At 43.9% G+C, this 13,124-nt stretch overlaps 1 protein-coding gene and 1 non-coding gene across 4 annotated transcripts in view; both read right to left on the reverse strand.

The window, feature by feature from the left end:
* FBXO17 (F-box protein 17) overlaps positions 1-13,124 on the reverse strand; it is a 32,720-nt gene that overhangs the window by 17,424 nt on the left and 2,172 nt on the right. The gene's annotated exons all lie outside the window — the stretch shown is intronic.
* LOC129632656 (U6 spliceosomal RNA) lies at positions 935-1,046 on the reverse strand. Its single transcript, XR_008704643.1, has one exon. It is a non-coding gene; the product is annotated as a U6 spliceosomal RNA (small nuclear RNA).

Raw genomic sequence — 13,124 nt, forward strand, 5'->3', positions numbered from 1 at the left:
CAGACTTGCAGTTCCCAAGAGGGAGGGGAATGAGGGAAGGAGGGATTGAGAGTTTGGGATTAGCAGATGCAAACTATTGTAAGTATAATGGATAAACAAGATCCTGGGGTTTCCCTGGTGGTCCATTGACTGTCTCTGTGCTCCCAATGCAGGGGGCCTGAGTTCGATTCCTGGTGGGAACTAGATCTCACATGCTGCAACTAAGACTCAGTGCAGCCAAATAAATAATACATAATTTTTAAAAAATATTTTAAAAACCCCACCAAGGTTCTAATGTGTACCACAGAAAACTATGTTCAATATCCTGGGATAAGCCATAATGGAAAGGAATATGAAAAAAGAAGGTGTATGTATGTATAACTGAACCACTTTGCTGTACAGCAGAAATTAACCCAACATTGTAAATCAATTATATTCTCTTTTTGTTTGCTTTTTTTTTCTTAAATCAACTATATTTTAATAAAATGAGTGTTTAAAAAAGTTCCATCTGGGCAGAGGTACTCATTTGAAAGTTGTTTTTTTTTTTCTTCCTGTTTCTTGATCTAAAGTTGGGTTACATGTGTGTTCATTTGTGAAAATTCAGCAGGCTGCACAGTGTGTTTCTAGAAAAGGTTTACTGGAAACAATAACAATAAAAACAGAGATGGTAGTCCATGGAAAGGAACCAAAAGATATCCAAAAGGCTCTCTGCAAAGTTATTAAACAAAAAATAGGATGAGGATGATGATGATGATTTTAAAAAGTGAAAGTGTTGCTCAGTCATGTCCAACTTTTTTCGACCCCATGAACTGTGTAGCCTGCCAGGCTCTGTCCATGGAATTCTCCAGGCAAGAATACTGGACTGGGTTGCCATTCCCTTCTCTAGGGGATCTTCCCCACCCAGGGATGGAACCTGGGTCTCCCGAGTTGCAGGCAGATTCTTTACCATCTGAGCGACAAGTGAAGCTGCTTCACAAATACATGAGTCATCCTTGCCCAGGGGGCATGCTAGTCTTCTCTGTATCGTTCCAATTTTAGTATATATGTGCTGCCCAAAGTGACCACAAAAGGATTATTTTTAAATTCAAGAACCCTTGAAACTATTAAGAGGTAGCTTCTCTCTTTCCTCGGTGGTTCCTCGAATTGTGTAGGGCCTTTTTAGAGTGACTGGAAAATTTCGCACAAAAATACCCCCATGACTCAGTGGTAAAACCATTGCCATGGTATAATAAGCATTGTTTTATGATTATTTTTGATGGTCCTGGGGACTACCTGGGCTCAGTCACATGGTTCTCAGGGGCTCTTGTGCCGTGGTCCTCAGGCAGAGCATGGCACTTGGTCATCTTCTGAAAGTTTGTCACTCCTCCGCTGAGCGCTGGACCAGGGGACTCCGGCTGGGAATCCCCAGGCAGTTTTCCATCTCCACGTGGTCTCTCCTGCTAGCTGCACACTTTTCTCAGAGTAGTTACTCTTGATGAAGATCCAATAATATCATTTCATTTTCACAGCTCATTATTCATTAAACTATCTTCATTTTATATAGCGTTTTTGAAAGTAATTTTATTTATTATTCTTATTTTTGGCTGTGCTGGGTCTTCACTGCTGCTCGGGCTTTTCTCTACTTGCAGAGTGGTCTAGGGCGCAAGGGTTTCAGTAGTTGCGGCTCCCAGGATCTAGAGCACAGGCTCCATAGTTGTGACGCACGGGCTTAGTTGTCTGGAGGCATCTGGAATCTTCTCGGATCAGGAATCGAATCTGTGTCTCCTACATTGGCAGGCAGATTCTTTACCACCACGCCACCTGGGAAGCCCTATAGCGTCATTTTTACTTGGTTAATTTTCTTAACTTTGTTAATTTTATCTTTATTAAATTTAGCAAGTATACTTCCATCGATTTTGAAATTACTTTTATGATTTGATCAACTAATAATATATTGGGATAACTTAGGTGCAACCATTGCTTATTTATTATTTATTAATTTTGGGGGGCTGGGCCATGCGGCATGCAAGATCTTTAGTTCCCCCACTAGGGATCAAACCCTTGCCCCCTGCAGTGAGACCGCAGGGTCTTAACTGCTGAACCATCAGGGAAGTCCCAACCTTTGTATATTTATAAATGTATGATTGTACTTGCTGTGGTATTTATACTTTTTTGTACTTGAAGTGTCATGCCACTAACTTTTGTTTTATGAATTTGGAATACTGAACAAACAGTTGCTCTGAATGGCAATGTTTCAGTATCAGTCTAAAAAAAATACATAGGCATTGTCTTTGTCTCCCTATCTTAGGAGTCACTGTATAATTATTTGAGCGTTTCTGTATGCCTGAATTTTTTCAGAATACAATCATGGGGGTAGAAAAGATTTGACTGTCAAAGATGCAATATTGGTAAATCCTATTAGGACCCTCTGCTGGGGGCAGGGAGCGGCTGAGGGTTTCCAGGACTCTCTCTAGGCTGCTGCTCCCAGCAGGACAGTTGGTGGTCAGGAGCTCCCACTATAGAGGCAGATAATCCAGGTTCAAATCCTGGTTCTGGGCTTCCCTGGTGGCTCAAGGGTAAAGAATCCACCTGCCAAGGCAGGAGACACGGGTTCAGTCCCTGATCAGGGAAGACCTCAGATGCCTTGGAGCAACTAAGTCCATGCTCCACAATAACGAGCCTGTGCTCTGCAACGAGAAGCCACTGCAATGAGAAGCCTGAATGTCGCAACTAGAGAGTAGTCCCTGCTCGTTGCAACTAGAGAAAAACCAGACCAGCAACAAACTCTCAGCACAGCCGGAAAAAAAAAAAAATCTGGTTCTGCCTTTTCTTGGGCAGGCCATCACTTTGGCATGTTGCTGGCCTCTGAGCCTCAGTTTTCTTGTCTGTAACATGTGCCATATGAATAACTATTCTATCTCAAGGGCTGGATGTGAGCAGTGAAGGAGAAATATCCTTAAGTCATGTCTGGGACTCAAGGAATAAGTAAGACCCCATGTCATACAAGAACTAATAGGATTTCACTCTTTGGATGAAGATTTGGTAATCTGAACCTAGTGAGATGCCCTTTGTGGATCTCCCTTGGGGAGAAGGGAAATGGGAGAGGCGGGTGGGCACATGTTCAACTCATCTCCCTTTCAAAACTCTTGCCAACTACCTAGGGCACCCATGTTGAACTTGAACTCCTGAGGGAGAATGCATGAACAGGGCACCAATCCAAAGCCAGGAATTACCTCCAGTAACACTTCACGGAGATACAGTGAATGCACCAGGATAAGCGAGGGAATCTCAGTGGTGGGATTTGGGGCACATTGCTGCGGTTCTTCCCTGGTAGCTCAGCTGGTAAAGAATCCGCCTGCAATGAGGGAGACCTGGGTTTGACCCCTGGTTTGGGAAGATCCCCTAAAGAAGGGAATGGCTATCCACTCCAGTATTCTGGCCTGGGGAATTCCATGGACTGTATGGTCCATGGGGTCGCAAATAGTCAGGCACGACTGAGCGACTTTCTGTGGTGTGTGCATGCATGCATATATTCCATTTATATTTGCCCAAGAGTCCTATTTCCCAGAAATTTTTAAAAATTAAAAAAAAAATCACGGATGTCTAATTTACATCCAATAAAATGCAAACATTTCAAGTGTACAGTCTGTGTTCTAACAACTGTATGCGATGGTACAACCATCCTCATAAACAAGAGGTGGCATTTCTGTTACTCTAGAATGTTTACCCTTTCCCACCTCCACCCCAACCACTAATTTGCTTTTTGTCACTACAAGTTTTCTTTTCTAGAGTTTCATATAAATGGAATCATATGGTGTGCCAGTTACCAATTTACTGCCTCACAGCTCCAAGTCGAGAAACTGGAGTTTAGGCATTTAAATCTTCTTCCTTCGCCGGCTGCCATGTTAAAGTTTTCCAGTAGAGGGAGCCAGAGAGGTGTTGCAGGCGGAAACGGTTTTGCTTCTAGCTTCCAGTTCAGTTCAGTTCAGTTCAGTTCAGTCCCTCAGTCGTGTCCGACTCTTTGCGACCCCATGAATCGCAGCACGCCAGGCCTCCCTGTCCATCACCAACTCCCAGAGTTCACTCGAACTCACGCCAGGCCTCCCTGTCCATCACCAACTCCCGGAGTTCACTCAGACTCACGTCCATCGAGTCAGTGATGCCATCCAGCCATCTCATCCTCTGTCCTCCCCTTCTCCTCCTGCCCCCAATCCCTCCCAGCATCACAGTCTTTTCCAGTGAGTCAACTCTTCGCATGAGGTGGCCAAAGTACTGGAGTTTCAGCTTTAGCATCATTCCTTCCAAAGAACACCCAGGACTGATCTCCTTTAGAATGGACTGGTTGGATCTCCCTGCAGTCCAAGGGACTCTCAAGAGTCTTCTCCAACACCACAGTTCAAAAGCATCAATTCTTCGACGCTCAGCTTTCTTCACAGTCCAACTCTCACATCCATACATGACCACTGGAAAAACCATAGCCTTGACTAGACGGACCTTTCTTGGCAAAGTAATGTCTCTGCTTTTTAATATGCTGTCTAGGTTGGTCATAACTTTCCTTCCAAGGAGTAAGAGTCTTTTAATTTCATGGCTGCAGTCACCATCTGCAGTGATTTTGGAGCCTCAAAAAATAAAGTCTGACACTGTTTCCACTGTTTCCCCATCTATTTCCCATGAAGTGATGGGACCAGATGCCATGATCTTAGTTTTCTTCCTGAATGTTGAGCTTTAACCGTCTAGCTTCCAGATGGTTCTCCAAAGGCAGGCAGCTTTTCCTGCCACATTCACAAGGGTGTAGGCTTCTCCAGTGCCTGGCAGTGAGGAGCACCCCTCAGCCAGCATCTTGCCCTGGCACCCACCTCAGCTGGTTTATTGGCTGAGTACTTCTGGTGAGATACTTCCTTGTGAACTGTTTTCCCTAGCATCCTTAAAGGACTGACTTCTGGCAAGTTCCAGAGGGTGGATTTCCAGCAAGTTCCACAGCCGGAGCACTAAAGGGACTCCTTTGCCCTTTAGTGAGCCATGTCCAAGTGTTCTCCCAAAGCATCAGGGTCTAGGGACTTCCCTGGTGTTCCAGTGGCGTAAGGCTCCATGTTCCCAATACAGGGAGCCAGGGTTCAACCCCTGGTCAGGGAACTAGATCCTGCATGCCACAGCTAAGACCTGGCGTAGCCAAATAAAAATAAATGTTAAACAAAAACAAAAACCCCCAAAGCGTGAGGGATTCTGGGACTGCCAAGGACAGTCTGGAGCTGACAGCTTTCTCAAGCTCTCTATCTTAGATCTTAGGGGTAGAGGCTGCTTTCTGTATTTGCCATTTTATATTCTTTACCATTCTCTTTATTTCTCAGTAGCTATTCCTTCTAACTGTAATCCCCTGCTATGATGAATAAATCTGTATATTAAACATTCTCCCTTCAAATTACTGTGTGGTTTCAGTCTCTGGATTGGATCCTGAGTGATAACCATAGGATGCACCCCTGTATCTTCTTTCCTTCAGCAGAATAGTGTGTGATTCAGTCACATCATTGCTGTATTAATCGCCAGCTCACTCCTGTTTATCACTGAGTAGTACTCCATTGAACAGATAAACCACAATCTGTTTACTCACTCGGCATGATGGACATTTGGATTGTGTCCAGCTTGAGGCTGTTATGAATAAAGCTTCTATGAACATTCACATTCAAGTGGTTGTCTGGACATATGTTTTCATTTCCCATGAGTAAATATGTAGGAGTGGAATTCTTGGATCGCATGTTGTTTACGAGAACACACCCAATCATTTTTTTTCAGCATGACTGTGCACTCCCACCAACATGTATGACAGCGGCACGTCCTAGCACCTTGTATGGTCAATCTTTTCAATTGTAGGTAGAATGGCTTCCGTTTCATTCCTTGGAGAGATTTTCCTCTACCTGACATTCTCCCTTGTCAGTTTTAACACTTTACTCTTGAACAGTGGTGCCGGTGTTGTCTCTATTTTATTTTTTGGCCACGCTGTGCTACTTGCAGGATCTTAGTTTCCCAAAACCTGGGATTGAACCCGAGCACTCAGCAGTGAAAGCGCCCAGTCCTAATCACTGGACTGTCAGGGAGGGAAGTCCTGCCAGTGTTGTTCCTAACCTACAACAAATGGTTGCAGAAATATCATCAAGAAACAGGATTGAGATGTCTCTGGTGGTCAAGTGGCTAAGACCCTGAGCTGCCAATGCAGGGGGCCCAGGTTCAATTCCTGGTCAGGGACCTAGAGCCCATAAGCCCCAACTAAGAGTTCACTTGCTGCCGCAACTGGGACCCAGTGAAGGCAAATAAGGGCTTTCCAGGTGGTGTTAGTGGTAAAGAGCCCACCTGCCAATGTAGAGAGGCAGGTTTGATCCCCGGGTTGGGAAGATCCCCTGGAAAAGGGCATGGCAACTCACTCCAGTATTCTTGCCTGGAGAATCCCAAGGATAAAGGAACCTGGCGGGCAGCAGTCCATAGGTTTGCCAAGAGTCGGACACAACTGAAGCGACTTAGCATGCATGCATACAGCCAAATAAATAAAAAATTAAAAACAAATGAAATATATAAGCAACAAGGGTATACTGTACAGCACAGGGAATTATAGTCAAACAAACAAACAGAAAAACCCCAAAAAAACAAGATTGAAAATTTCTCGCTCTTTAGAATTATTTGCATGTACAAAGATTTGGCATGCCTTCTCCTTCAAGAAGGAAGACTGAGCTATAGATAATCAGGGCCTGCCTGGCCTGTAGAGTCTTTAGGTAGATTTTTTTTTTTTTTTTTTTTTAAGGCACCTCTTCTGGGTGAAGGCAAGCCTGGGGTAGCATGACCTGGTGACTGGAGCAAGGCATGGATTTGAGTCCCCACTCATACCACCGCCCCTGGCTGGCCTCACAATTACAACAGCTGGTCCTGTGCTGCGTGCGTGCTAAGTCACGTCCAAAACACTTCGTGACCCTATGGACTGTAAGCCGCCAGGTTCCTCCATCCATGGGATTCTCCAGGCAAGGATACAGTGTGGGCTGCCGTGCTCTCCTCCAGGGGATCTTCCCGACCCAGGTAAGGGACCCAGGTCTCTTATGTCTCCTGCACTGGCAGGCAGGTTCTTTACCACTAACACCACCTGGGGTTCTGTCTCTAAGTGAGGTGGACTGAGTGCAAGCCAACAGGGAGTGGTGGTGCCTCTGTCAGTCCGGAGAGAAGAGCCCAGCGTGGAGGCATTCAGTCTGGCTGACTTACTGCCCAGTAGGAAGGTGGGCCTAGTTTGGCCACATCTTCCAGTTTGTCAAGAGACTGGAAATCCCTGTGTTTATGTGAAATCACCCGATTTTTAAATGTTAGCAGTGCATTTAAAGGAAAAAAAATTATTATAGCACAGTGTAGGCCAGAAGAGACAGATCTTCAAACCCAGGAACTGATTGGGGATGATCTTTTGTGGTTTCTGTATTATTCCCATTGATTGTCACAACATGAGGAAACTGAGGCCCAGAGAGGTGAAATGATGTACACAGCAGTCAGAAGTGGAGTGGCATGGACTTCCCTGGTGACCCAGAAGTTAAGAATTCACCTTGCAATGCAGGGTACATAAGTTCAATCCCTAGTCGGGGAACTAAGATCTCACATGCCCGAGAGCAACTAAGCCTGTGGGCCACAACTAGAGATCCCACATGTTGCAACTAAGACCTGATGTGGCTAAATAAACAAATATTAAAAAAAAAAAAAAAGATTTCTTGGATATAATACCAAAAGTATGATTTATAAAAGAAAAAATGGGTTAATTAAACATTACCAAAATTTTAAACCTTTGTACTTCAAAAGACATTATTAAGAAAATGAAAGACAAGCTATAGATTGGCAGAAAATATTTGTATATCACACACTTGATAAAAGACTTAAATCTAGATTATATAAAGAACACTTAAAATTCAATAATATGACATATCAATTTAAAAATTGACAAAAGATTTGAATAGACATTTCACCAAAGAAGAAATACAAAGGACTAATAAGCAAATGCGGGCTTCCCAGCTGGCACTAGTCGTAAAGAACCCACCTGCTAATGCAAGAGACACGGGTTTGATCCCTGGGTTGGGAAAATCCCCTGGAGGAGGCCATGGCAACCCACTCTAGTACTCTTGTCTGGAGAATCTTGTGGACAGAGGAGCCTGGCTGGCTACAGTCCATAGGATCACAAAGAGTCAGCATAACTGAAGTGACTTAGCACAGCAATAAGCATGTGAAAAGATGCTCAACATCATTAGTCATGAAGGAAATGCAAATTAAAATCACAGTGAGATGCCACTTCATGCTCTCTAGAATGGCTGCTGTCCAAAAGATTGGTGAGGACAGGGAGAACCCGGGACCCTTATACACCGCTGATGGGAATGTAAAATGGTAAAGCCTCTTTGGAAAACAGTTTCTATAAAAGTTGAACATTTGAAAAAAGAGAAGTGAAATATAAATTTACCATGAAATCCAACAATTCTTTTTTTTTTAAATTATGTATTTATTTATTTTGGCTTCAAGGAATATGGGATCCTAGTTCCTCAACCAGGGATCAAACTTGTTCCCCCCCGCATTGGAAGCCTGGAGTCTTAACCACTGGAAGTTTGAAACACAGCAATTCTACCACTAGGCTATCTACCCAAGAGAAATGAAAAGGTATGTCACACAAAGACTGACTTGACTGCCAAAGTGCACAGCAGCATTATATATTGGAAAACAACCCAGGTGTCTATCAACTGGTGAATGGTAAGCAATATGTGGTCTATCCATACAGTGGAATACTGTTCAACACTAAAAGGAATGAGGACTTCCCTGGTGGTGCAGTGTTTAAGAATCTGCCTGCAAAAAAAAAAAAAAAAAAAGAAGAAGAAGAAGAACCCACCTGCAGGGGACACGGGTTTGATCCCTAATCAGGGAAGATTCCACAAGCCGTGGGTCAACTACTGAGACCTCCTGCTGCAACCACTGAACCCCAGCACCCTAGAGCCCCTGCTTAATGACAACTAGAGAAAGACCATGCACAGCAAGGAAGACCCAGTGCAGCCAAAAGTCAAAACAAAACAAAACAATAAAGGAGTAATGGTACAGGATACAGTGAGAATGAACCCTAAGACAGCACGCTAAGTGAAAGTGCTGGATACAAAAGGCTACATACTGTATGATGGATCTATATGAAATGTCCAGAAGAGACCGATCTAAATATAGGGAAAGATGAGGAGTTGCTGTGACTGGGTGTGGGAACAAGGAGTGACCGCAACTAGGCACAATGGCTATTTTGGAGGTGATAGAAATGCTCTAAAACTGTACTGCTGGCTGCCAAACTCGGAAAACTCACTAAATCGTACACTCAACAGGGCTGAATTTTATGGTATGTAAATTACTTCAATCAAGCTGTCAAAAAAAAAAACACCCCAAATCCTGCACACTTTACAGTTACAGCGTGTAAGACTTAAATAGGGTAATAGAACAGGCGATAGATGTAATCAGCCTTGATGGCGTGAAAGCAAATGCATTACCGACAAGATGGGAAAGGAAAGGTGGGGGAGGGGAAGCCAAGACACTCCTCTCACTCACTTAGTATCACGGGAATCAAAAGTTGCCAGGATAAAAAAAATACAAGTGAAGCATAAAATGTAAAGTCTCAAAGGTAAATAAGAAATGATCTTAAAAAAAGTACAAGTGTTAAAAACTAGTGGAGTGAATACACATTGAGCTAAATACCATCTTTCATAGTTGACAGTAATAGACGATTTTGAATTCCTCTATTTCTCTGTCATTTTCACCGTCATCACCTTCTCAGTTATCCAACTGCCTTCTGAACCACAGCATGGGTGAGATGAGAGACAGTTACTTTGGATTTTGGTATATTCTAGTTTAAAAATCATGGATATCATGTGTATTAAAGAAAATGCTTTTATTAAAAAAAAAAACCAACCAACCAATAATACAACGTTACCATAACTTACAATCAGTGAGAACTCCCATACACACCTGATGAGAGTAAAAATTGGTGCAACCACTTTGGAAACTAGTTGGGGATTTTTTTTTTTAACTGAAGTTAGAAAAGTGCCTTTCCAATAAGCTGGCAATTTGACCCTAAAGCCAGGAAACATATACTAGAATATTCACGACAGCATTGCCCCTCATAGCTCCAACCTTGAAATGATCCAGGTACCCCCATAGGGTGTATAAATGAAATAAGGTAGTCATAGAATGGAAGACTAAGTAGCAATAACAATAAGTAAACACAACAGCACAAATGGACCTCAAAAGCATAATTTGGGGTGAAATTTACCAGAGACACAAGTCATCCAGAGTGTGAGTCCCAGGACAACCAGACAGTCGGGGTGGCCTGGGGCAGTCCTGATTTACACCTAGTGTCCCAGGGTAATTAGGGTAAATATCAGTGACCCCTATCGCTTCCAAAATTGCCTGGTTTGAAAATTGGATGATAAATTATATTCTCACACCAGTGATTTTTAGAAAGTTTACAAACAGGCTAAACTAATAAATCCTATTTATGAACGTACATACAGGTACTAAAATCATATATATATATATATACACATATATATATATTATATATCAGTTCAGTCACTCAATTGTGTCTGACTCTTTGTGACCCCATGGACTGCAGCACACCAGGCTTCTCTGTCCATCACCATCACTGGCGCTTGCCCAAAATAATGTCCATTGCATCGGTGATGCCACCCAATCATCTCATCCTCTGTCGTCCCCTTCTCCTCCCGCCTGTATATACATATATATATAAAACAAGCAGAAACTTCCCTGGTGATCTAGTGGCTAAGACTCCAAGCTCCTAATGCAGAGGAAAGTGTTAGTCGCTCAGTCGTGTCCGACTCTCTTCGACCCCCATGGACAGACAAGAATACTGGAATGGGTAGCCATTCCCTTCTCCAGGGGATCTTCCTGACCCAGAGATCGAACCCAGATCTCCTGCATAGCACGCATATTCTTTACCATCTGAGCCACCAAGGGGGCTTGGGTTCAGCTCCTGCTTGGGGAACTAGATCCCACATGCCACAACAAAGATTGAAGATCCTGTGTGCCACAACTAAGACCCAGTGCAGCCAAATAAACAAATACTAAATATTAAAACACACACACACACACACACAACAACACAAAACAAAATAACCAAGCTGGGAAACGAGCATTATAAAAGTCAGGATGCTGGTTCCCTCTGTGGGGAAGGAGAAGGCTTCTAACCAGAGAAACATCTAGGGGGCTGGCAATGTTCTCCTTATTGGCCTGGGTGCTCGTTATATACTTTGTTATATATTTCATGTACTTTTCTGTATGAGTGTTATATTTTACAATTTAAAAAATTATTAATGCTATCAATGAACACCATGATTATTTAAGTCAAAGAAGGGAACAGTCGAATTGCATCTTAGTACAGATTAACAGTTCACATTTGTCGATGCTTTCTTGGTGTGAGGCACCCTGGGAAATTCTTTACGTGCATCATCTCATTCCCTGGAGGCAGCACTGACATTTCTGGGGCATCACAGGGCCAGCCAGGGACACTGGTTTTGGGAACTGCTGGCAACAGCCTGCAGAGGAGGTGGCACTGTGGAGAGGTGAAACTTTGTCAGCTGCATATTCAGCCAGCCCCAGGTTAGCCTCAGCCCAAACTCAAAATTTTTCGTAAACTTGGGCAAATGGGTTTCCCTCTCTCAGTGTAGATTTCTCCTCTGGAAAATGGGATGTGAATGTCCACATGTCCTCTCCAGGCCTCCCTGGTGGCTCAGTCAGTAAAGAATCTGCCTGCAATGCAGGAGACCTGGGTTTGATCCCTAGGTTGGGAAGATCCCCTGGAGGAGGAAATGGCAAGTCACTTCTGTATTCTTGCCTGGGAAATCCCATGGACAGAGGAGCCTGGTGGGTTAGAGTCCATGGGGTCGAAAAGTTGGATATGACTGAGTGACTAAACCACCACCACACTCCACAATCCCTAAATCCGAAAGCTCCGAAAACCAAGGCTTTCATAGACCCACTTGGTGGCAGACCTGCCTGGAACTGATGGAAGATTTTAATTTATGATATGAACATGCATTTCACTGAAGAATTATCCGTGTGTTTGATCACTCCCCAGTCCTGCTAGGGATTTTTTTTGGAAAAAGTTTTAAGTAATTTTTATTTTTGGCTGCCCTATGGCTGTGTTGCTGCACGCAGGATTCTCTGCGGAGAGCAGGGGCTGCTCTCTGGTTTCCGTGGGCGGGCTTTTTATTGTGGGAGTTTCTCTTGTCCTGGAAGAGCCCCACGCCTTGTCTTGTCTAGGCGTGGGGCTCCGGTAGTTGTGGCTTGTGGGCTCTGGAGTGTGGGTTCAGTAGCTGTGATGCACAGGCTTAGTTGCCCCTTCGCATGTGGAATCCTCCCGGACCAGGATCTAACCTGTGTCTCTTGCATTAGCAAGCAGATTCCCAACCACTGGACCATCAGCGAAGTCTACTCCAATAAGGATCATATGTAATACACAGGATGGTTCTTTGTGCCTCATATTCAGTTCCCCAAATGCACCGAATAGCAAAAGTTTTGGCTAACACGCTGTGGACTTGTAGTAACTGTCACGTCCCACGGTGAGGGGGAAATAAAACAAGATCAAGGCTGGTCTTCAACAAGTGTTAGCTGCCGTTGTGACTGGTATGACAATGATTAGCGGTCAAGGCCAGCTATGGGACTGGACTCTGGGGCTGCACCTCCTTATGTCAGAATCATGCGGTCATTGAAACCACGCCTGGAGGAATGTAGGTTCAGGGGATTCGTGCCTAGGAAGGAACAAAACACAGCAGGACAGAAAACTGCACCAATGGCAAGATCAGAGCCACCTGGTGAATTTAAAAAAAGGCAAAAGATGGACGGTCCTAGTGGTTCAGTGGTTAAGAATCTGCCTTCCAGTGCAGGGGACGCAGGTTCATCCCTGGTCTGAAAACTAAGATCCCATATGCTTCAGGGGCAGCTAAGCCTGCGCGCTACAATTATTGAGCCCCAAGAGCAGTTACGATGTTATGGATAATTATTCACAGGTGAGCTGACCATGGTTATTAAGAAAAACCCTTCACAAAATACTAACAGCTACTGTTAACTGAACACTAAATCCTCCAGGCACGTACGTGGAAAGTGCTTTCCAAGATCTC

The sequence above is a fragment of the Bubalus kerabau genome, chromosome 17 (assembly GCF_029407905.1).
Source record: "Bubalus kerabau isolate K-KA32 ecotype Philippines breed swamp buffalo chromosome 17, PCC_UOA_SB_1v2, whole genome shotgun sequence".
Lineage (NCBI taxonomy): Eukaryota > Metazoa > Chordata > Mammalia > Artiodactyla > Bovidae > Bubalus > Bubalus kerabau.